The sequence below is a fragment of the Hipposideros armiger genome, unplaced genomic scaffold (genome assembly GCF_001890085.2).
Source record: "Hipposideros armiger isolate ML-2016 unplaced genomic scaffold, ASM189008v1 scaffold_36, whole genome shotgun sequence".
Taxonomy (NCBI): domain Eukaryota; kingdom Metazoa; phylum Chordata; class Mammalia; order Chiroptera; family Hipposideridae; genus Hipposideros; species Hipposideros armiger.
The window spans coordinates 2,791,438-2,817,419 of record NW_017731386.1 but is presented as its reverse complement, the minus strand read 5'-3'; the positions used below and the strand labels follow the sequence as shown (position 1 = coordinate 2,817,419).

Sequence of the window (25,982 nt, the reverse complement as noted above, 5' to 3'; positions counted from 1 at the left end):
TGCCCATATGGCAGGCTGGTATCGGTGATATTTCCTCTAATGTCAAGGGAGCCTGCTGTATGGAAAGGATGTTGTGGGTGCCATTTGGAGGCTTAGGTACAAGTGCATTGAGTGAGAGCCACTTTATCTGTGTCTGCCTGTCTTCCCTTCACAATGCCAGCTAGGCACTGAAAGCGTCAGGGACACTCGAAGTTCTTTCACTACCCACTCCCCGTCCTCACACACACCACGTATCTATCCCCTTACAGATGTCTGATGTTCCTTTAACAGTCCATCATTTTTTTTTCACTGAAACTGAAAAATTATGTATAAAATGCAAACATTGCAGGCAAGAGCACATGCTGATTTAAATCCTCATTATACAGATATCAGTATCAATCACGGGTATTACTTCTGTTTCTCAAAGAAAAATGTAGCGTGGGCTATGTAATGGGGCAAGCAGAGTGGAGTGAAGGGCGAGAGACAAAAATATCTTAAAATTCACACCTACAGCCACCAAATGACAATTTGTCAGTTCACTATCACTCACCATTATTATCCATTGTCCTCATTATTGAGCTAGGCATTTAAGGCCTGTGAGGTGATGAACCCATTAATGAAGGGGGCCAAAAGAAGTAAACAGACTTCTCTGGTCATGGAGATTTAGTGAGTGGTCATTCCGGCCCCACAGATATTATATAAGTTATAGTTTACTTAATTTTGCAAAGTGGAATACATGCTTAGCAAAAGATAAGAAATTATATAAGGCAGGATGATGATGATGATGGTGATGGTGGTGATGATCAGTGAGCATGCTTTTTCTAGCCTTTTCAAATTCCTCATTGAAGACCCCACATTCAGAAACTAGTTTCAGTAAGCTGATCCAGGCTTGTGGTTCCATAGCTGTATTACCTAGGAATTGCAATATAATGTCCTGATTATAGGCTTTCCAGATTTTTCTGGAGGAAGCCTATCTCCAGGATCATTCTGATGTGGGTTAATTTTATTATTACTGTTCTTCTAACTTCAGATTGTTGCTTTATCATGGGTAATATAATAAATAACGACTCACATCTAGTCCAGTCCCATTATAACTATGTGTTGGTGACCAGTATGAGGGCACATGCTAACTTTTTCTTCCAAACTATCAAAGCCCAGGAAGGATTAACCTGCAATGCCTGATTATGGCTTATCGCCTATACTGTAGTTTAGTTTCTTCTTCAGACAGACTTGAACTTCATGTATGCTTGCCAAGTCAAAGGACAAGTGAGGGAACTATGAGAATAATTCCACCTAAGGTTCCTTTATTGGCAAAATATTATGGATAGCTAAGGTGTTTGCATCGGTTTTACTCGTGACTATGGAAACAGGCATAAAGTGATATAAGACTAACATTTAGTCTCTTTTTCTTTGGTCACATCATTCAGTTTATATGTTGAGACACTGCTACTTTAAGTTTCTATATCCCAAGTGTTGAACCTAGTACATACAACAGCCTATATTTGCATTTGGTAAACAGGTTAGAGGCTAAACCCTGCAGTGATTAACACAGATGTTTTATGTAACACAGCCTGTGTTCCATCCCTATCTAAGGTAAGGTTTGTAACCTCCCTATGCCTCAGTTTCCTGATAGTCTCAAAAAAGGTAGTAATGGAAATCCATAGCATGGATTTGTCATGAAGGTTAAGTACTACATGAAATACCTACAACAGTGGCGTAGGGCACAGTGAATTCTTTATAAATGAATTTAGTCACTTCAGGTGCAGCGGGATGCTGAGACTGTTGAATGCCACACCAAAATATGTTATTTGAAGATGAAGACATTAATGTTCTCTCCAAACACACACACACTCACACACACACACACACACACACACACACCAGAGTTCAGTGCCTAACACAAAACTAGGATTTAGGAGAGTTCAGTGGTGTCTGTGTTCTGAAATCTCCAATCGGTGTATGACTAGTCTATCTCAGGACAAATGGCTGCGTCTTTTGTTTGGAGCACCTGTTAAGCAACCTTTCTAGGACAATAGGCAGATGAAGTACCACATTCCTAAAGATAATAACAACTAAGATACTTCATAACTGTATACAAATTGGCTCTGGTTTCCTGCCAGTGGCTTTTTCTGGTACATTGGATGAAGTTTGATTGCTGGCTAGCAAGTGCACTGACTTGATGCATGATCCTTGAGGTTTTAATCATTTTGATCACATTCTTGTCTCACTGAAAAGTGCAGTTGGCAATCACTTCTTCCCTCATTACTGCCAACTGGCTCTGGCCTGCTGTACTTTTTTTTTTCTTTTATTGCTTCCTCACTCTAATTTTTCATAACATAGCTTAAAAACAGCCCAAGCACCTTGACTACATACCATCCTTGGCCATTAGGAAAATCCTCACTGGAATAAAGCATTCCATTGAAGTTCACTAAAATAAGAAATGCAATACTTAATTACCTTTCTATAATGTTATCATTCGTATTGAGTCAACTCTCCACCATATTTCTGCTGAGGACAAAAAGATACAGTGTTTATATTTATTTGGGTTATCATGTGATAGCTCTTTCGATTCATTGATTGATACATATACCCATCTAACAAGTCTTCATTGAACGCTTAATATGTACCAGGTATAGTCCAAGTTACTGGGAATACAATGATGAACAAAAGCAAACATAGCCCTTGACGTCATAGAACACTTAGTCTAATAAAAGACACAAACATCAACCTGGAAAACCAATATAAAACTGTAACAGTATTTATGTTCTAAAGTTGAAGTACATGGTTCCACAACTGGTAGGAGTGTTTGACCCAATAAGTCAGGTTAGAGAAATGACTATTTCTCTAACTTCCTGGAGAAATGCCTGTTGAACAATGAGAGTAATGACTGGGGGAAACCTTTTCATGTTGGAGGCAGAGTAAGTGCCATGTTACTGAGATGCAAGGGGAGTTGGATCACAGGGTCTGAAAGGAAGGAACGGAAGACTGGAGTAATGGAAAGAGGAGGAGTACTGTAGATAAAGCTGAGGGGGTAGGTAGGGGCCATATCATATGAGATCTTGAAAGCCAAGTTAATACATTAGGACATTAGCTAGAGTTTAAGAAAAATGAGATGCAAATGATTTTAAACTGAAAAAGGTTATGACTTAAATTTGTATTTCGAAAATAACACTGGCTAGAACATAGAAAAGAGATATGATTAGTAGAAAAGAGATAAAGATAGACCAATAAAGTGGCTAAGATAAACACCCCCTCCAAAAAACAATAAGAGGGCAACTGGACAGAAGTGGTACAAGTAAATATGAAGAGAAATAGAGCTCAAAAGATACATAGAAACACATGAGAATGAAAATATATCATATCAAAATTATTGGGATGCTGTGAAAGCAGAATTAACAGGAAAATTTATATCATTATAGGCCTACCTCAAGAAATAAGAAAAATCCCAAGTAAACAACCTAACATTATATATATATATATATATATGTATATATATATATATATATATATATATATATATATATTTATTTATTTATTTATTTATTTTTTAACTTGAACATTTAATGAACTTCCTTTTATGTGGCTTTAAGCTACCAGGACACAGGCCCGTCCAACACTCTTAATCTCCTTCCCAGCTCTGCTTTAAAAGACTTTGTCCTTGACAATCACAGGCTGCTTTCAGAGTTTTTCTTTCCCCAGAACTTTGTAGCAAGTAGCCCTATTGTACCATGTCAATGATAGGAGCAGCTCCAGTCTTGTTTTGGGCAGCATTTACCCATGTCTGCTCACTGACCAAGGTCCACAGTCTATCAAGGTTGACAGTTTGGCAGAAGAGCTGGTTCCTCTTTAAGTAGTTATGCCTCATACCAACTTTCTCAAAGTAACCTCGGTGATAGTTGTCAAAGTTGATCCTATGGTGATGCATGCCACCAGCATTACCTCAGACTCCCAGGTGCTTCCAGTGCTTGCCGATGTGGCTATGGCCATAGCTCATGTGGACCCGAAATGTCTGAGTCTTCCTCAGTCTGGTTGGCATGCCAGGAGCTAAGAAGAAAGAGCCCTAATGTTACATCTTAAAGAGCTAAGGACAAATAAAACCACAAAGTCAGCAGAAGGAAGGAAATAATAAAAATCAGAGCGCAACTAAATGAAATAGAGAAGAAAAATACAATAGAAAAAAATTAATGCAACAAAGTGCTGCTACTTTGAAAAGATTAATAAAATTGACAAACCCTTGGCTAGACTCACTAAGAAAAAAAGAGAACAGACACAAATAAATATAATCAGAAATGAAAGATAATTTACAATGAATACCACAGAAATACAAAGGGTCATACAAGAATACTATGAAGAACTATATGACTCCAAATTCAATAAACTAGAATAAATGGACAAGTTCTTAAAAACCTATAGAATAGACTGAATCATGAAAAACTGGAAATCTAAAGAGACTGATCAACAGTAAGGAAATTGAAACAATCACCCAAAACCTCCCCAGAAGCAAAAGTCCAGGACCAGGTGGCTTCACTAGTGAGTTCTACCAAACATTCAAGGATGATTTAATACCTCTCCTTCTCAAACTCTTCCAAAAAAAAAAATAGAATAAGAAACGATTCTTCCTAACTCATTTTGTGAGGCCAGCATTACTCTGATACCAAAACCTGGTAAGTATAACACAGAAATAGAAAACTACACACCAACATCTCTGATGAATACAGACACAAACGTCCTAAACAAAATACTAGCAAATCAAATACAACAATACATTAAGAAGATTATACATTGTGATCAAGTGAGTTTCATTCCAGGGGCACAAGGATGGCTCAACATACACAAATCGATAATATAATATACCACATAAACAAAATAAAGGATAAAATCATATGATTATATCAATCACTACAGAAAAGTATTTGATAAGATATGACATCCATTTATGATTAAAACACTTAATAAAATGGGTATAGAAAGAAAGTACCGCAACATAATGAAAGCCATATATGACAAACCCTCAGAGAATATCATAGTTAATGGTGGGAAACTGAAAGCCTTTCCTCTAAGATCAGAAACAAGAGAGGGGTGTCCCTATCACCAGTTATTCAACATAGTATTGGAAGTCTTAGCCAGTGAAATCAGGCAAGAGAAAGAAATGAAAGGCATCCAGATTGGGAATGAAGTAGATAGGACAAAAGGATATTTAGACAGTGATATGAATAACATTTGGAATCAAACATGCATCATTTATGTCAGGATGATTCCTAGTTTACAGATTGTATAAATTAGATGTATCGTGGGGCCATTTGTAAAGATAAGAAACATGCAATATGACTATATGACGTTTAGTTTTAACCATACCGACATTAAATTATCTTGGAAATATTTAAGAAAAGATGTCAGGTGAGAAGATGGCTAAACACATTTGAAGGTTAGAGATATCTCACCTGAATATGAGTACTTGTGAACTATCTTCTTAAACCTGGTAATTCTAGTCATAGGAATGGATGGATTTGCTGAGGCAGGGAGTATGAGTGATAAGAGAAGTGTGAAGAGGACTTAGCTTTTAGAATTTGAAAAATTTTGTGTACCATGAATGCCAGGCCTCCCCATTAAATTCATAATTCAATATTTAGTATGACCTCCTATTGAATTAAGAACAACTGGATAAAAGATACCTGAGAATTTGAAGGATTATAATAGATTTTCTAGTTGCTACAATCATGTATTCTTATTATAATTTGTCTGTGTAGATTGACACTAACAATTACCTCTTGATTTTTTCTGAAGATCAAGATAGTAACTGATCACATGTGTTAATTTTCCTCCTCTTTTTGCCTATAAATAGAGACAGTAAAGCTATCATTCATAATGTTGCTCAATATCCCTTATATGAATACCTGAGAAACAAAAGTCCCTCATAGCTTTTACTTGCACTTAACTCAGAATAATTCAGACAAGGTAACTCTCCCTGTTATTCAATAATCAGGTCATTTGTCCCCTCAAGCTAAACCCCTCATATCCTTTTTAAAATGTAAGCTTCTTTGGCTTCCAGGCTCCCTCCTGCTTTGCTCACCTGTGTATTCGGTTCCCTTAGATGTCTAGGCTTCCCACCACCACGCTATCTTTGCTGCTCTCAAATTAACTTAATTATGTAGGTCATTCTTTTCCCCTTTTCCAGCTTTTATCAGTTTGTGCATCCTTTCACATCTTTTCCATTGGGCATGACTACAACTCAGAAATCTTTTCTTTTATTATTATTCTTTTTAAAAGGTGGGTTCCTCCTCCAGAAGTTGCGAGAGACACCCAAGTCTCTGAAGATAGGCTTGTGAGCCATAAGTAAACTAAGCTGATTAGTCAGTCCAGTGTACTGTGGGAACATATAAAAATAGATAAACATGGACACTCCTGCTCTCTAGTTTTCTTATAATTTACCTTGAGTATAGAGTATCTTTCCCCTTTCAAATTTGGAAACAAACAAACAACAAAAAAGAACTAAGGTTTTTATGGAAGGTAGTACGATTAAGACAATTAAGGAGAAATAGGAAACAAAAGTGCTATCTGATGGAAGTGCATCTCTCCCTCATACCCCACTTCTACAGGCTCTAGACCAGGGGTCGGCAAACTTTTGAGATGAAAGAGCCAATCCTGTCCCTCACAACAATTTAAAAATTATTCGAGAGCCATAAAACAAATGAAATCACCATTATGTGAATAATAGCCTTTAAAAATTTTATAAATGAAACTATGCTAGTTTTATTTTCATTTTCAATTTTACTTCAGAGCCACATGGATGTACCCAAAGAGCCGCATGTGGCTCGCGAGCCGCAGTTTGCCAACCCCTGCTCTAATCAATCACTTCTAATCCCCCTTATCTTTTCTGAAAAGCAAGGCTATAATAATGATAATATATTTTTATAGATTTTTATGTCAATAGCCATAATGTCAATAATGTCAATAGATATTTAGTGCACTAGTTGGTTGCTTTGAACATTTGCACACATTTGAACTTATCATTTGTGTGGCTTTCCCCTCCCCTTCAAAGATTTGGGCAATGTCTTCTTTCAAATCTCCCTTGGCAATCTGCACTAGGAAGGGCTGCTATGTGAATCTTCCAAGCCATTCTTAATTAATCACATTTGAGTAAAAATGACTTCCACTCTAATATTTCAATAAGGAAGAAATACATATGTGACTGTAATTAAGATATGATGTGGTTTGATGCCTATCAATTCAAACAAAATAAAATATTAACCCAACACTCATGTATCTTACAATGTAAGGGAAGGAGGAGGCATGGATATAGCTAGCTGTAATATAGGCTAGAGCAGAGTTTATCTTGGGGAAGTGCTATGAAGTTTCATTGAAGAGGGTGAGACCCTTCACTGGAAGACTTGGAAAGTTTCCTGGTGGTAATGGGAGCATTGTAGAGGCAGGCACCAAGAATGGAAAGAATGTGCTGTGTCCAAAACTTATGAGATATATGCTGCTAAATACAGGAGAATGAGGCTGAGAAGCTGGTGTAGGTCCCAGCATGGAGAGTATAATGGCATATGAGTAGAGATCCTTGTCCTGGGGTGTCTAGAACAGTGAACACCTATTAATATTAATAGCAACCTTTTGGTTTAGATAGCAGATTATGTGACTATCCTGTACATGAGGAGCAGTGACAGTCCTATAGATTTCCACAGTGCATTTAACAAAAGTGCAAAAAAATATTGATAGGGACTCTGAACAAAAGGAGTCTGTAGACTATTTGTGAGACTATTGTATAAAAATTTTGTCCTTCTTAAAGACTTGCAATGCATGAGTACAGTCTTGTGTTGTAGAAACTTATTTAAATGTTTGGTGATTTTTGACCACAGAAACCTTTTTATCACAGGACACAACATAACATACCAAGAAAGTGGAAATGGTTGTCTTTTGATTGGAAGAGTGTTACAGGATAAGTGTCATGCGATAGGGAGATTAATCTTTAGAAGGCTGGGTTAATAAGTGACAAACACTGGAGGTGGCAAGATAAATAGTTTTTTAACATTTTTACTTACGTTATATCTTAATCCAGTATGCCAGATTGCATTTTCCAACAATGAGTGCAATCACATCTTACGTGGCCTGTGGTCTTCCAGAACCTTGCAACTCCTCCATCAGGAGGTGGAATCTAAATCTCTCCTCCTTGAACATGAGTCAGCATTTGTGGCTGCCTCCACTAATAGGATGGTGTGCAAGTTATGCCATGTGGCGTCCCAGTTTAAGTCATGCAAGATGATACAGATTCTACCTGATTCTCAATGTATGCACTTTTGGATCCCTGAGTCACCCTTTAAGAAGTCCAGCCAATCTAAATCCGCCATGCTAGAGAGACCACATAGAGCAGCGGTTCTCAACCTTTCACAGGGGTTGCCTAAGACCATCATAAAACACATATTTTCAATGGTCTTAAGAACCGAGACACTGCTCCTCTATCCAACTCCAGGCCCACATGCAGATACGCCCACATACGAGTACCCTGCGACCCCTGTGAAAGGGTCGTTCAACCCCCAAAGGGGTCGCGATCCACAGGTTGAGAACCACTGAATAGAGGTAAAGAGAGGTGCCTGAGAATCTCCATAATGTTCTGCTGCCAGCCACCTGTGTCTTAGCTCAGAGACCAAATATATGAGTGAAGAAGACCTGGAGATCACTTCAGCCTTAGCCAGTGTCTGTCTGATTCTAAGTGCATGAGACACCCTGAGTAAGAACTGCCTAGCTGATCCCAATCAGTCACTTCCCCCCAAAAAAATTCTTAGAGATAATGATAATAAATGACTGTTTTTGCTTAATGCCACAATGTTTGGCATGGTCCATTACAAGGCGTTAGATGACTGGAGCAACTGGATTTATAACAACTTTCAAAATGTCATAAAACATGATTAAATAAAATTTTTGAAGGGGAATGGACAAAATTTAAACAAGAAAGTAAACATAGTAAAGATAAAATGGAGCTAAATGTGAGGTCAGTTCTTAATTCATGATGTATTTTCTTTAGATCAGTTAGAGGTGTTCCCAAATTTGGTTCTAAGCTTTCTATCATCCACAGGCACCTTGAGCTCCTGCATTATCAGCACTGACCAGGTGGGTGGGTGGGTGGAGTCTCACATTAGAGGATTATTCTTAAAAGGTAATGGGTGAACTAGACAATGAACACAAACAACACAGGGAAGATCAGTCAAAGTTGGCAGCAGATAAGGGATACTGAGAAGGAGCACAGCGAGGGAATCAAATAATATTGAACATGAACAAAAAAAAAACCTGTTATAAAGGAAGAGGGTTTTTAAATAGCATTGATTTAACTTGACAAAAGAGAAGAAGGTATCAGATATGATTCTGAGATTATGAGTTCCAGAAACTAAAAGAATGGTGCTTCTATAAAGGAAAATATGGAAAACAGGGAGAAAAATACTTGCAAGAACAATTTTGTTTGTAGTTGGTCAGACATCCAGACAGTAATATTCAACTCCGTAGGGAGATTGAAAGGGGGAATGTGATGCCGAAAATTAGTCAAATTGTAACAAGTTCTAAGATTTCTTAGTTCTCTTTTTGGAGGTGAAAGTTTAAACTGTGACCATCAGTATGATTGTCTGAGGAAAGTGTTTGAGAAGAGAAAAAATGTAAAAACACAGAATCTCAAGACAGTATGAGTGAGTCAAGGACCTAAAAAGGATGATGGACAAAGAAAAAAAAAAAGAAACAAAACATGGAATTAAAAGTTGCACTGTTAATCATTCCAGAATGCCAGCTTCTTCATGATGAAGGAGAAGGAGAAAAGGAAGGAAAGGATAAAAAGGCACACAAGGAAAAGAAAAGAATTGGGAAGAATAGACGCAGTAGGAGGAGGAAAGTATTACCTTAATCAAACTGCAAAATATTGATCTCTCCAAATCCCCCTGCTAACTCATAAGCTGGAAACATTTGATTAGGGTTTTGGAGTGTGGAGGGAGGGGCACCCCTTCTAATGCTCACTGGAGCCAAGCAGAGGTGGTCCCACTGTGTAGCCCTCCGCTGAATTAATCAAGCTGCCCTGTAACCAACATGCTGCTGTTGCCACTCTGCTCTCTGAATGTGCAGCACAAACCCATTTACTTGTTTGATTTTGCTCATTTTTGGTAAATAATTTACATAGTTTTGCATTAGCTCAATTTGCAAAAATTGAGCAAACAGTGCAATTTTCTGTAATTATGCCAGTGCAAGACAGAAGTAAAGTCTGGCTGAGAGAGGCTTTATCTGAACTGAAAAGACATTTGGTGGAAATGGAGCATGAGAAGAAAATGAAGATCTGCTTAAATTGGCTCTGGCCAAAGTGAGAAAGAATAGAACACAATTCAGCTAACACTCTAACTGAATCAGGAGTCTTTGTTTTCCCTCTTTTCCTCTAAAAGTTGTCAGGTGGGCATACGTACACCATACATATGGTGTTATGTCTGCCCTACCAGAGAGGAAACAGATACCGTTGTAATTGCTACCAATGTGATTTTCGCACTCATAAATACATACACTACTTCTTTGACTGAACTTCACATATTCTTCACTCTGACCCTTTATTTTGCATATCTTTCATTCATCTACTATTGCAGAAATATGCAACAGGAACAAAATCAGGAAATTAAAGTTTGCACTTAATTTTGTCAAGTGCAAGGCTTTGATAGATTGCCAACCAAGTGCATGACTTTGGCTAGACATTTGTGATGAAATTTGGAGAGCCTGAGAGAAATGTAATTGTTTAAACTCTGGGCATGTGTCATCAGGGTGTGCATTTCAGCATCCCTGCCAATCTCCGAATTGTGGAAAATTGGTATGATTAGTCCATTCAGTCTTCTGTAATTGGAACATGGTCCAGAAAGGGATGGTTTGCTTTTATAAATTAAGGAATGAAGAGGAGAATACCCATTCCTCTTGTTAATTTGGTCTATTTAGGCAATGGATCTAGTTGAATCTAATCCCAAATTAGTCTTTTTGCCTATTTTAATATACATGGTCTAATCTGGCTGGGTCCTGTCAATATCCAGCTATGGCTTTGACAAAATCACTTATTATCTTGATGCTTCCATTTCCTCATCTTTAAAAGGTGTGCTATATTATATGAGTTCTAAGCTCCCTGGTGACTGAAGAGTTTTTACCAGAATCTCATTGTAACCATTTAAATTAAATGTACATATTATTTTTATAAATATATAAAAGTAAAGTAAATATAATCATTTTCTCTGTGAGTCTCAAATGAAATGATACCTTTGCATTCTGGAACTCAGGGAATAAGCTTCCTTTCTGAAAACTCAGATACAGAGTTAATCTGAACTTTTTTAAATGGGAAAATTCCATTTTACATTTATTTCATTTTTGTGCAACCAATATAATTACTATTTTATATAATATGTATGTATATTAATTATACAGTATTTCCTGTCTCATGGACAGTTTTTGTTTTAGCCTATTCAGCATCAATCACTCCTTTTGCTTATAACGCCACCCAGTTCACCTTTGTGGTCCCATCTTGGCCTGACTTCACAAGATTCTACTGAGACTAATAAGTCTCATGCCTCAGCTTCTCAACAACTGGGTTGATTTAGGTTTATCAATCACATACACTGTTCCCCTGATTTTCATGGTTGATAGTGGATAGACATATTAAAATAATCAGTTACACTAATCAGAATCTTCTCTGAGATTTGATGCATGGATTCTAGAGGAGGAAGAGTCTTTTTTCCATTTGGATAATAGCACGCAAGAATATAAGCCTCAAACTACCAGATGCTGTATTTTTCATCATGTTGGGAAACCTGCCTGAGAATAACATCAGCATGCTGAGAGATGGGGGATGGAAGATGAAGAGAGTGAAACAAGAGAGAAAGAAAGGCAATGGTATGATCTGGACCTGGCTATGCACACAGTCCAATTCACTGTGTTTATACTGCCCAGATCCATAAACCAATATAATGCCTGTTGTAGAAGTTTAGATCACTGCTCAAAGTACTACTTCCTGTTCTACCAGCTCCATGGGAGGTTTACGTCTCCCCTCTACTCTGATGTTGAGTTCTTCCCCATGCCTTAGTTTGCCGATAGGATGGTAGCAAATGTGATGTAAACAGAGGCTTAAAATGTGTTTGCCCTGTTGGGCTTGTCCTCTGGTGCCTCTTTCATCAACATGAGAAGTGCTGCTTCTCTTGTCAGCTTGGGCTTTATAATTTATATACAGTAATACCTTGGTTTGCGAGAATAATTAGTTCCGGAAACAAACTACTCATTTTGCAAGACATCACTCATTTACCACGTTAAAATATATTAGAAATGTTTGCTCGTCTTGTGGAACACTGGCGAACCAAATTATTCGCAATCCAAGGTTTTACTGTATATGGAACAGACTCAAACCCAGTCCATAGTAAGAAGCCAAGATGAGTTGACCCACCAATTCTTAAAAGAAAATAAGTGATTATTACTTTAAGCCACTGAGTTTTGGAGTGGTTTGTTAAGACGGATAGCTGATATATACTTTTTAAAAATACAACCTACTGTGAGTCAGGAATCAGTTGCTTGCTACTGAAAGAATTTTGACTACTATGGAAACTTTCTTTTCCTTGAAATAAACTTGTGAAATAATACTTCCTCTGAGCTTTTATAATTGATAAAATTCCAGGATCTGTTTCTCTTTGAAATTTTAGATGCAGTAGATAGGAGGGTGGTAAAAAGAGCTGAAGAATCAACTCTGAGACCATAAGTGTTGAGAAAATAAGGAAGTGGAGTGATATCAAAGAATAAAGAATACTATCCAATAGAAATTTTAGCTACTCCAATTTTTGAAAACTCACACCATAAACTTAAATAAGGTTAGAAGTGATTCAATTAATTTCCTATCCACCCTACCTATGCAAAGATAAAAAATAAAATGTTAAAGCTATTGAAAAAAATGCTCAGAAGAAAAGCTGGAATAATACCCCAGTGTTGTCTGTAAAGCCCTTTTGGTCAAAATAGAGTGCTTGTGCTTTTGCCTTTATTTTGTTTAATGTATATTCTCAATGGTGATAATAGCTAATTGCCACATGACCAAGTAGACTGTAGATTGGCCCGTGGAATTCAATTGTTAATTAAGATCAGTGAAATAAGCAACTTGACAGCAGAATTGTTTTAACAAGAGAAAGTGACAAACTCATTGATTTTTCTGCTGGTCAGCCCCTGAATAGTCAATATGATGCCCATGCAAAGTGACATTTTAAAAAAAATTTGTAGATGTATGGATCAAGAGTGGTCATACTCAAATCTAATATAGAGGCTATGTACCTCTAAAAGATCCTACAATTTGAGCTGATTCTAGCCGTTAAGATGATCTCTTCTGTGGAGATAAGACATGCAGGAAAAACAAACAAAAAAACTGTAAATGAACATCTAATACTGAGAAAGAGACTGAGAAGTTAATTAACGTTAACCCTTTTACATCTAATCACACTCAGCTTATTCCCTTTTTGTCCTTCTCTTTTAAAATGTATTTTGACCTTGAAATCCTTTCTGTGTGTGTGTGGATGAGAGGAGGTGACAGAAGATGAGGCTCTATTAATTTCAGTTATTCCTGTTGCTTTCCCCTTATTGCTAGTGTTTCTCCTTCACCTCCTCTTTGGAGAGCAGAGAAAGAGCACTACAAAAAGCAATCTTTCACATTTAAAAGAAAGCCCAATGCCCTGTCCTGGGTGTGTTGTCAAGAAAAAAATTAGCCCTGTCTCTCCAATAACTGTGAAATTCCTTTGCCCCTAGAGAGGCCTGCTTTCTGTTTCTTGGCCAAGACATGACTTTCTTTCTTTATAAATGCAGCCAGTGTGATCTCCAAAGAGATAAATGATGAATAAGGTGGAGGCTATTTATAGTCTGGCTAGGAAAAACAATTTCACTTAACAAGGATGTCGGTTAAAATAATTAATGTAGATCAAGTGGACATGTGAATAGAGGAGCCTGTTGGAAAGTGATTAAATAGACAGCCTGATCCAGGAAGAAATATACCACTCAGATACTGGAGAATCATTTCTTTCCATTCTTGTTTAGATGCTCACCCAAGGTCTTGGTTAAATGCTCACCCAAGGCCTGTCTAGATTTTATAAAATACAGCATACGCTCACATTCAACAAAACAGGTGGATTTGTGTTTAGAACCTCTGGTCTATCCAAATGGGTCTCCTCATTTTAGATATTTCTTTGATTTTCATTCAAGAGATAACATATATGTAAGTGAAACGTGTGGCTTTCATTTGGCAGCAATTTATTGAGCACCTTCTACATGTTTACCCTGGTAATGATGACTACTATGGTAATAAGTATACACATCACGTAGAAATTTTCCTTGAGTAGCATGCATTAAAAGGAAAACAAGAGCAGGAAACTTAAACAATGAAATTAAAGGTTCATGTAAGTTGAAGTAGGATTTCAAAAGTAAGATATACCAGTCTGTGTAGGTGTGATCAGAAAGGAATGTACTAAAGAACTAGACCTTGAAGGAACAGTAAAATTGATAAGCAGAAGGAAAAGGTGGATACCCCAGGCTCGTCAACTCTCCTGACAAATAGGCCATGTCATTGTGAGCACACTAAGATGTTCTTCCACTGGAGGTGAGGGTGGGGGATTGTCATCTAACTCCTACAGTAGCCAGCCAAATCTAGATGGAACTTAGAACAGCTAAAGCTGAATAGTGTGAAGTTTGGAAAATTAGGCTTAGCCTATCAAAAGTGCCATATCTCCACTCCAGTGTAACTGAATGCTAATAAAGTCATAATATTGTGGCTACCTGATTATAGGGCAATGCAACTTAGAGCACAAAAACTTTATTTTTCCAATTTGGTTTTACTCATTCCACATATCCCTGTAGTGAAATGGAAACACTAACCTCACAATTATTTCTTCTTTTGCACATGTTATTTCTATCTCTAATGATCATCTATTGTTAGAAAGAAAATAATTTCTAAAGCACTTTGCAGAAGGCTCTGTCTCAGTTTAAGGAAGAATGATAGTGGCATGCTCTTCCTCTCATGTTGGTCAAGTAGCCTGATGAACAGGACATTCCTTATTAATAAGGAAATAATGACTATAGAATGCATGCAAATCTTGTAAGGAAGCTGAACCAAATGGCATTGAAATGGCTTTACAACCCTGGAATTGTATGATTCTCTAATTCATGACTGACATTGTCAAATGAGCATCAGTACAAACAAGTACGGAGCTCCTTGTAGATTCCATATCTGCAGAGGGAGGGAAATTCCAAGAGCTGGTTTGGCATACCTAAATGCAGAGGGAGATCAGATTCATAGACTGGATTCAAACAATCTGCCCACACTGCGGTAGTCCCATTTATTTAAACATTATTTAAAATATCTGCCTCAGCTCTACCATACAAGTAACACCCATTGTAGCAGAATACTGTGTGGTAAAATTAAATGACATATACAAATAACCTAACAATAATATATGCTTCATAAATATTAGCTAACTTCCTACTAAGCCTGGAAATCTGTCAAAGAAGGATTTGATTGAGTGTCTTGAAAGTCAAGAACATTGAAACCATCAAGTTTTTGAGTGCTCATAAACATTCTCATCTGGATGGGACTCTGTCTTGGGTATGGCATGGAGTATTTTTATCAAATAACCTCTAATAATTCCAAATTTTAAAGTCTGTATTTCTGGTACTTTTTTTAAGGGACTGCTTGACTTATTCGAAAGCACAATAAATAAGTAAAAAATTGGGGGCTAGAAAGGTGATCTCTTGAGTTTTCATCCAAACCACTTCTTCCAACTATGATAAGCATGGGAGAATTAAAGGCAATTCTGTATTTGAATCTCGTCCTCAATCCCTCCATGCTTCCTCGGCTCCACAGGAGGCTGTCAGCGTGCCCTGATCATGGCACCGCCCAGGTGGCTGGTGTGGATGACAGCTTTCTACAGTGAGAGGGGAGTTGGAGGAGTCAATCAAGCCCAACCTCAACAGGTGGAAAACCAAGACTCAAAGCCAAGAACATGAAACCCCAAGTTGAAACTGCCTGGAGCATAATTGCAATGTGGATCTTGCACCAGGATTTCGAAGTTTAGTGGAAATTGGGTTAGAAAGAGAGACAATTTGGAATAAATAAGAGGGCAATGTAGAAACTAAAATAAGAGTCCCAAAGACCACGATTTACTGTGTTGCACTAGATTAACAGGCCATAGAACAGGCCAGCAAACAGTGATTTTCATTTTAGTGGAAATTATTTTAAGTGAGTTCTTCTCTGTTCAACTAAATTAGATTGCTTATTAATGAGAAATGGAGATTTTATAATAGGGGGTTTATATGGATAGACAAGGTGTTTAAGGGCATGAGGTGCTGGAGGGGGCAAGAAAGTGTAGATTAGAATGAGGGGTGTTATAGTGGAAAACTCCCAACGATGAAAATATTTCATAATTATTGTGGGAATGGGGAATAAAGAGGCATGGGAAGATCTTTGTCTAAAACAGAGTCATTTCTAATGGTTGCCAGGTCCTCATATATGCCCAAGCCAAACATGTGTGATCTACATTTATTGGCATTTTACAAATTATTTTCCTATATGGCAAACTAGTATCCCCTTTTTAAAATAAAAAGCTAGAGAAATAATGTTTAAACAAAATTCTGTAAACTGGCATGGATAAGTTTTTTTCAATGTCTGATTTAAATTAGAGTCTTCTTGCAAAAGCAAAAAATAAAAATAAAAACCATGAAAATAAGGGTTTCAATTTCACAACTTGCAACCCACGCTTTGCCTCACCACTCTGGTTTCCTTTGGAGAATTTGTCTTAGACAGATGGCAGTGAGTTAACAAGTCTAGACTGTGGGAGTATATATCTGCATTTGCATCTATATGATGATATAGAATAATTTTTCACTGAAATGGCATGCATCATTGGGATGGGCTCCAGGACTTTATGACTTCTCTCTACCCAATTCAGTATGGCCTGTGTAAATTCACTCTGGCCACTACAAAAATTCTACCACAGCTGGAATGGAGAGCAACAGCTGCTTACCAGCACACGGCAACATGGCACAACAGTTTAGAATCATAAATGAAGAAGACAGCCTTCCATAGACACTGCAGGGGAAATTTAAAGTGAGAGGATGCAATTAGCTGAGCTGGAACAGAGCCAGGAAAGCAAGACAAGATTCTCCTCAACTTTCGGAAGGAGAATGTAATGAGACTATCCCCAGCCTCGGCTCACAGGGGAAGGTACTAGGAAGAGGGATGGACAAGTCACAAGGTGATCTCATTTGGATTGGGAAAGCGGGATAGTTTCCTGAGTTTAACCCAGAATACCCTAATTTTTCCCTAATCGGCCTCTTATCCAAGCATGTACCCAGCCCCAACCTTGTTTGGCTTATGAAATCTGACAAGATCACAGTTTGAGGGAGGAGTCCTGTAACACTCTCTGACAGTGGTTGACTTAGCTTTTAATAGAAATGGGCAGAAATGTAGAGACCTTGTGCATTTGAACACACAAGATTGGCCAGCTTTCATCGCAGACGCTTCAGAGCCTCTCCGTGGCAGCTGGAGTGGAGACCTATGAGATGATCTGGAAAATGCGTCCTTTCTTTCTAATGGGAGCCACCACATTGCGTTCCTTTAATTACATCATGTCATGTCGTGTTCCCGTGTGAAATGACACAGAGGAACACGTGGTGACCTGGGATAACAGTGATGAATTGCGTCCTGAACAGAGGCCGGCTTTGAAAGGCATCTGATGTGGCAAAGCAGGTAGTCCATATGTCTGTGGGAGTCATGGCTGATTTTCACAAATAAATCACAAATATTTAATGATAAGCTTATGTGAGAACCAACAGAGGCTTTTTGCCAAATTTTATTTTTATTAACGACGTGTAATAATAGTTTTACACTGAAAATAATTATTAAGTAAATAAAAGCAGCTATTTTCAAAGGGATTAATTTCCCATAATCGGATTAGATGATGAAACTAACATCAGAGAGGAGTTCATTCTAATAGTTGTTTGTTTCCTGAATTTGAAATTAAAAAAGATCATGAGAGAAAGTAACAATTGTCTAATCAGCCATTAGGTAGAATTATTTATAATAAGTTTCTCTGAAGTTCTAATAAACACTGAAAAGAAACATCTAAATCTCTTTGTACAATATGGGTGCTACTAGTCACATGACACTATTTAAATGTAAATCAACTAATAAAATTAAAAGATTAGTTCTTTTGTTGCAGTAGCCACATTTCAAGTGCTCAACAGTCACATGTGGCAAGTGGCTGCTGTATTAGCATAAATACAGAACATTAAAAAAGAATATATGGAAAGGAAAAAATATATATATGTACACATACACATATATGTATACATATACATCTCCTTGCTTCTGGTTTCCTCACATATGTTGGCATGTAGACTAAATATCTGGGTAATTAAATGAATTTTTTTCACTTTTTATACAGCTCTGTTCATGACGTGGAAAAAGTTTCATCTTGCTCTTGTGGAAATTACACGTTTATTTTTGCTTAGCCGGCTATTATTTTAAATGGTGTGTTTTTCCCACTAAAGTGTCAAGAACACAAATTCCCCCTGGAATGCAAATAAACACCCTCCTTAGTTAAAACTATGTCTGGTGTTTAGTTCTCAACTGAATGGAAACCTACTTACAGAAAACCCCTTTATTGTCCCCCATAGAGGGGTCAGGGCCTGACTTTTCTAGTTAGGAAAGACCTACTCTTATAATTTCTGAGTCATGTCATCACGTCACTTAACCATTAAATTATGCCTTACCAAAAATGTAGAAATATCAATTTTATCTTACCCAAACATAGAAATAGGAAAAATATTATGTTTTTAAAAAGCTATTTATAAAATATTCATCCATACAATAAAAATAAACTTTTGGAAATCATGCCCGAGTGAAAGGAAAAATAATATCAAATCCTACATTTTTTCAAAAGTATTCATATTTGCTCCCCATAAAAGTTTTGCGAGATGGTTTAAAAAAATAGTATTTGTTTTCCCATCTCACAGATAACAGAAAGGGTCCCCCTCTGCTCTCCTCGGAAATCCACAGTAACAGCATTATTTTTTTTTTGGTGGCAGAACTCAAACACAGGTATTCTGACATGGAAACCAGGGTTCTTTCTAACTAGAATGCATTTCCCACCTTGAATCCCAGCTTTGGGAATATCAGGAACACAGACCTTGTACAAGGGGGAAAAAAATGGAGCTTAATGAATTGAGCGGTGAGTAACTACCAGCTGTTGTCTTCAGCTACCTTCTTCTCTGTGGAAAAGCATTAAATGGTTTAGGCAAGCAAGTGTGCTGCCTCTCTCCTGAAACTCATTATAATCAATAATGTTATTTTATTACTAAACTGTGGCTAGCTTTTTAATATACTAAACAAGTACGGGAAACTACTATGTATAACTTACTGTGCCTTTAACGTTTTATAATTACAAGCTAGAAACTGTTAGAATGTGGTGGGTAAGGGTGAAGCATTGTACTGTAGCTGGAAAAAAAATCAATACCTGCTCCCGAGATAGGGTGCTTGACCAGAAAGGATATTGCAAGATACAAAAGAACAGATATGAAATACTATTTCTCTGAAGTTTATTTTATTTTTTTAATCTTATTGCATCAGCAGCGCAGAACACAGAGCAGGTAGACCTACAGAGGCACCATAATTCATTGTTGATTTCTTGAGATTATGAGAATTTGTATGCATTGTAAATTGTATATTAGTTTCTGAGATATCCTCCTCTCCATAGGGATTAGCATCCTTTCTTACATTGGAATAGGTTGTAAAAGTGAACTGATCAATCCTTGGTTGGTAGCCTATTTCATCTCCCAATCTTAGTAAATCTAGTAAATGTGGGCAAGTTATTTAATCTCTTTGGGCTTCAGTTAACTCATCAAGGTAAAATAATCTCAACATCAATCTTTAAGTCCCAGCTCTAAAATTCTGTGGGTTTATGATTTCCTATATTGATCATCCCTTCTGTGTCCTCTTGCTTTTTAGGAGAGGTTGGGGGTCAAGTAGGAATCTCCCATTTAGACTGTTTTGCCTAAACTTAGCCCACATGTCTTACCACACATGCCTCCCCCGACTTCCCGCCCCCAGTCCATCTCCCTGGCAACATCCTGCTGCCTGAGACTGTCCTGTTTAGAGCATGAGCCTAATGCCAAGCTCTGCCCTCTGCCTCCTTGTTCTGCTTCTCTGAGATTTGTTCTCTCTAATCAAAATACATTCTGGCCTATTGTCTAACTTTCATGGAATAGTCAATTGTTAAGTGTGGAAGGTGACAACACTCTCTCCTTGACCAAATTTTAGTCCGGCTCCTCTGAGCTCTATTTTCAACTAGGCCTAGGGCCTGCATACCTGTTTTAACAAGAACCCTGTTAAATCAGTTCAGCAAGAATCCCCTATCTTTGATGTTTTCTCTTAGTAATTTTCCAGCCACTGAACCCCCTCATTATGCTCACTGCCTATGTAACCCCACTTGGTTTTGCTGTTTTTGAAATTAAACCCAGTTCTATACCGAGGTCTCTCTTTTGTTGCAGTGGTCCCTGAATGAAATCTGTTTTTGCTGCTTTAACTACTACCCCACTTTGGTTATTTCTAACAAAGAGACCTTAATTATCTGACACTATCAAATTATTTTACAGATAAAGAAACTGAAACCCAGAAAACCTTAATGATTGTCCATTTTCAACCCAATTAAAGACACATCCAAGATGAAATGGGATCTCCTAGTTACTGTCCAGTGTTTCTTTTCTTAGAGAACATGTCTTATTTATTGCTTAACTTCTATCCTAGATATAGTCTTAATGATCCTTATGTCTTTAATATGTAAAAATTTCTAAAAGCATTACATTTTCATAATATACTTATGTTTGTTTAATGTATAAGCTCTTTCAATAGAATAGTGGTGAAAACTAGCCCTGTCACTCACTCTCCTTCTTTAATAGCCATAATGTCACCTAGAATGTGTGTAAAGGATTGGTGAGGCATTAAATACTTCCAGCTAGGTGCCCTTTGTTTTTCTAATATTGTTTGTTTGTTTGTTTGTAATACTAAGAGCAGTAGTATTGTTTACTCAAGTATGCCATATATATATATATATATATATATATATATATATATATAGAGAGAGAGAGAGAGAGAGAGAGAGAGAGAGAGAGAGAGAGAGAGAGATTAATCTATGTATGACTTAGTAAGAACTTGAGTCCTTGGGTCACAATCAATCACGTTATTATTAAGAATGCCTTTGAATGTTGTTATTCATAAGTGTTAAAGCTAAAACAGACTTGGTGAATATACCTTCAGGCTGTCTCATTTTATATAGCTGAATACTGGATCTCAGGTAACTCCCTTGATTCTTTATCCATGTTCTTATGTACAGCATTGTTTTCCATGTGACGGTGGTTTGCTAAGCAGGTGATCTGGAAAGATTCATTAGATGAGTGGATGAATTGGTGAGGCATATGCCTTGAATCTTTTATTTTTCCTATAGTAGAAATATTAATGTTTGTTCTCTTAAACATACTCCTTTAATAAAAAAACAATATATTATGAAGAGGCCATCTAATCAGGTTTAGAGATTCAGTCTATGTAGAGTAAACAGCAGTGATTTTTCAACTCTCCTGACTGAAATGATTAAAAAAAAAATGGTGTGCTAAGTGTGGAGATAAGAACAAAAACAGAAGAACAACATGACAGGGATAATTAACATCATGGATGTCATAAAGAGGAAATAAATGTCAGAAGTAAAACCCTAAATAAAATATTAAAGTGAGGCATAATTAAATGACAGATACAAAAAGAATTTACTCATAACTTAGAGTTAGATTATGTTGTAAGGAAAAAGCAGTTTCTTTTCAGTCAATGTATTCATGCCAATCTTGTTTCATTGTTTAGAATGGATTATTGCCCTGAACCAAAATTACTTACAAAGTTCCTCCAATTTCATACTTTTAACTTCAGAGCAAGATATTAATCCAATGCTTGCTAACTGTGTTCTCATGATCTGAAGTTCTTGGGCTGTACTTTAATTACTCCACACCTGGGAATATAGGGAATTCTTTCTCATTTCCTTGGCAGTATTGGTCAATAGCTCCTCTGTTCCCCATTGCACTCTGTGCCAACCTATAAATTTATACTGTATTATATAAGTTTTTATATGCTTATGTACTTCTAATAGACTGCACTGCAATAATTTTCTCACATGCTTTTCTCTCCTATTATAAGATTATCTATTCATAGGTAGAGACTAGATTTTTTTTTTCATTTTTTTATCCATACGACCTCAAGGAATAGTTCTGGTTACTTGGCCTTCCACCACCTGTAGAATCTTCACTACAATTGCCAGATAAGACCTCCAGTAAGCCAATAGACCTTAATGGTAGCCCATCTGAAAGAGATTATAAACCAGAGAGAGGATAGTCATATAGAAATAGTAGAACATACGAGATTAAGCCCATTGAACAGCTGTGATGAAGAAAATAGAAAAACATTTGTTTTATATGTTTTGCAGACTAGATACATTGAAAAAACTCCAACTAAAAAACACATAGGGGATAGATTAATCATAAAATAATTTTTTGAATACATTAATGATATTAAGAGACAATTAATGAAATTCCTTAGGTTAAAATAAAATGTCTTACTAATGTACTGAAACTAGAGTGGTTAAATGATCAGAAAAGCTAGGATAGATGTTGTTGGGACAAATGCTGATTCCTGATACCTGGAGATTTGAAGGTTAACAACACTTTTAGAAAAGAAAATTAGACTTTAAATCCATATAAAGTGGTGAGGTTGAACCTGAGAGCCACACCCACTGTCCTCCATAAATCTAGAATTTTAGAAGGAGCTACACTTTCAATGATATTGTAAGCTAGAAAAATATCCACCTAGGAAATAGGAAAACATGCCAAAAATAAAGCATACCACTGTGCTTCTAGATGAAAAACATGTCTAAGAATAATATAAATATTATTATCTTAATAAAATTATTATCAGATAAGACATTATAATTTATTATATTAAAATACAGAAACTCCTAGAATTTCCATATATGAAGTTTAGTTAAATATTCATTGACAGAAAAATGTAATAAGTCACTAGGAAGGAGAATCAGTAAAAACAATAAATTATATTTAGATCCCTAAAGACTTCTGAAATTATGATTTTCAGAAATATATTGTTTTAAATACATTAAAGAAATAAGAATTTGTCAGAATTATGACTCAAGAATAAGAGATGACCAAAAGTGTCCAGCCAAACTTGAAGGATTAAAAAAAATCTAGGAAATTATAAAAATAATAATTTATCTTTAAACAAATAAATGAAGGGGTTAAAATAACAAGTTAGATGCAGCTAAAGAGAGAAGTGAGAAAGAGGAAAATAAATTAGAAGTAATTATCCTGAATGCAATACAGACAGACAAGGGGATGGACAATATGAAACGAGGTTAAAGACAGAGAATAGGATGAAAGGTGATACGATGTCAAATCAAATTTCCAGAAGTGAAAAGGAATGGGAAGGGAGGTTCTGAGGCAATTTTCAAAGAGATCACAACTGAGAATTTCTATGAATTGGTGTAATACATGACTTCCCAAACAGGAATCATACCCCATTTTTGCCTATCATAATTAAACTAAGAATACTAAAGGAAAAGAAAAGATCTGAAACTGCTAGAAGAAAAGGCCAATTATATATAAAGAAAAAGAACCAGAACATGCTGCTTTTAAAATAAAAAAATGAGTAGTCAGTGAAATTATATCTTAAATGGATTCAGAGTATTTTATGTCAACATTGAAGTACAGAGACAGCTGAACTACCCAGCAAGAATGAAGCCCAAATACTACTTTTCACACAAACAAAAACTGAGAGCAATTATTAATAGGCTGCTATTAAAAAATTTATAAAGCATGTACTTTAGAAAAAAAGAAAAAATGCCATTTGTAGGAAATTCTGAGATGCAAGAATGAATGGTAACCAACAAAATTGATTAAATATGGAAAAATTTAAAAGGTAGTGTAAAACAGTAAAACTAATGTATAATATGGGAATTAAAAACAATAATGCATTACTGTATTTAACCATATTAATAAAGGAGAAAAATAACTTCACTCTTGCAAAAGACATTTTTAAAGCACTTGGCAATACATATTACCCAGTTGTGATTCAACTAGGAAGGAGCTTTGCTAACCTATAAATAATATATACTATAAATTTACCATTGATAATATACTTTCTAGTGAGTCACTGGAAGGATTCTCTTTAAATTCAGGAAATTGATACTGTTACCACTACATCTGTTCAATGATGTGTTGGTGATCCTAGCCAGAGAGAGAGAGAGAGAGAGAGAGAGAAAGAGAGAGAGAGGTTGGGGGAGGAGGAGGAAGAGGAGGGAGGGAGGAAATAAATAATTATTAATAGAGAATGTGATTGTCTGCATAAAAAATAAAATAAACTATAAAATTTTAATAAAAGAATAAGAAAATTTAGGAAATGGCTGGATATAACATTTTTAATGATTTCACACATTTAAAAATAGCATTTAAAAGAGCAACAGAAATCTATTTTTATAATCAAACAAAAGATGTACAACACAGTTATAGAGAAATTCAAAACTTTTTATTAAAATATATAAAATATTGTTTCCATGTCTTGGACACTGTGAATAATGCTACAATGAACATAGGGGTACATATATCTTTATACATAAATGTTTTCAGATATTTTGGGTAAATATCCAGAAGAGGGATAGCTGGGTTTTATGGTAATTCTAGTCTTAATTTTTTGAGGAACATCCATACTGTTTTCCATAGTGACTGTACCAATTTACATTCACACTGAAAGAGTATGAGGGTTCCGTTTTCTCCACAACCTCACCAACATTTGTTATTACTTGTCTTGTTGATAATAGCCATTCTAACAGGTGTGAGGTGGTACCTCATTGTGGTTTTGATTTGAATTTCCCTAATAGCTAGAAAAGTTGAGCATTTTTTCATCTATCCGTTACCCATTTGTATGTCTTCTTGGGAATAGTGTCTGTTCAGATCCTCTGCCCATTTTTAAATTGGATTGCATGTTTTTTGTTGTTATTGTTGAGTTGTATGAATTGTTTATATATTTTGGATATTAGTCCTTTATCAGAGGTGTTGTTTGTGAGTATCTTCTCCCATTGGGTTGGTTGCCTCTTTGTTTTGTTGATGGTTTCTTTTGCTGTACAGAGCTTTTTAGTTTGATATAGTCCCATTAATTTATTTTTGCTTTTACTTTCCTTGCCTTTGAGGTCAAATTCATAAAATCCTCTATGAACCATAGGTCCATAAGATTAGTACCTATGCTTTCTTTTATTCAATTTATTTTTTCAGGGCTTATATTTAGGTCTTTGATCCATTTTGAGTTAATTTTGGTACACTGTGACAGAGAGCTGTCTAGTTTCATTCTTTTGCATGTGGCTTTCCAATTTTCCCAGCACCATTTATTAAAGAGGGTTTCTTTTCTTCATAATATGCTTTTAGCTCCTTTGTTGAAAATTATCTTCCCATATATATGTGGGTTTATTTTGGGGCTCTCAATTGGTCTGGGTGTCTGTTTTTTGCCAATACCATGCTGTTTTGATTATTGTCATTCTTTGTAGCACAAATTGAAGTCAGGGAGTATGATACCTCTAGCCTTGCTCTTTTTTGTCTGGATCACTTTGGGTATTTGGAGTCTTTTATGATTCCATACAAATCTGATGATTTTTTGTTCTACAGCTTTAAAAATGACATTGGGGTTTTGATGGGGATTGAATAAAATTTGTATATTGCTTTTGTTAGTATGGCCATTTTAACTATGTTGATTCTTCCAATCCATAAACATGAAATATCTTTCCATTTCTTTGTGTCTTCTTCAATTTCTTTTAATTTTGTCTTATAGTTTTGAGAGTATAGGTCCTTCACATCATTTGTTGTTTACTCCTAGGTGTTTCATTCTTTTTGTTGCAATT

At 36.2% G+C, this 25,982-nt stretch overlaps 1 pseudogene; it reads right to left on the bottom strand.

Annotated features, from left to right (window-relative positions):
• Nucleotides 1-3,564: 3,564 nt before the first annotated feature.
• LOC109380404 (60S ribosomal protein L27a pseudogene) lies at nucleotides 3,565-4,015 on the bottom strand (annotated as a pseudogene).
• Between the last annotated feature and the right edge of the window lie 21,967 nt (nucleotides 4,016-25,982).